Here is a 579-nt window from a genome sequence, read left to right on the forward strand (position 1 = left end):
CTCTGCCTCTAACATAGAGGGCGTATTAGTCGGATTCAGGAGTTCCTCAAAGTGCTCCTTCCACCGCCCTATTACCTCCTCAGTTGAGGTCAACAGTGTCCCATCCTTACTGTACACAGCTTGGATGGTTCCCCACTTGCCCCTCCTGAGGTGGCAAACAGTTTTCCAGAAGCACTTTGATGCCGACCGAAAGTCCTTCTCCATGTCTTCTCCAAACTTCTCCCACACCCGCTGCTTTGCCTCTTTCACGGCAGAGGCTGCAGCCCTTCGGGCCCTTCGGTACCCTGCAACTGCCTCCGGAGTCCTCTGAGATAACATATCCCGGAAAAACTCCTTCTTCAGTAGGACGGCTTCCCTGACCACCGGTGTCCACCACGGTGTTCGTGGGTTACCGCCCCTTGAGGCACCTAAGACTCTAAGACCACAGTTCCTCGCCGCAGCTTCAGCAATGGAATCTTTGAACATTGTCCATTCGGGTTCAATGCGCCCAGCCTCCACAGGGATGCATGAAAAGCTCCGCCGGAGGTGTGAGTTGAAAGTCTGTCGGACAGGGGCCTCCTCCAGATATTCCCAATTTAC

This window comes from Perca flavescens, chromosome 14, assembly GCF_004354835.1.
Source record: "Perca flavescens isolate YP-PL-M2 chromosome 14, PFLA_1.0, whole genome shotgun sequence".
Taxonomy (NCBI): Eukaryota; Metazoa; Chordata; class Actinopteri; order Perciformes; family Percidae; genus Perca; species Perca flavescens.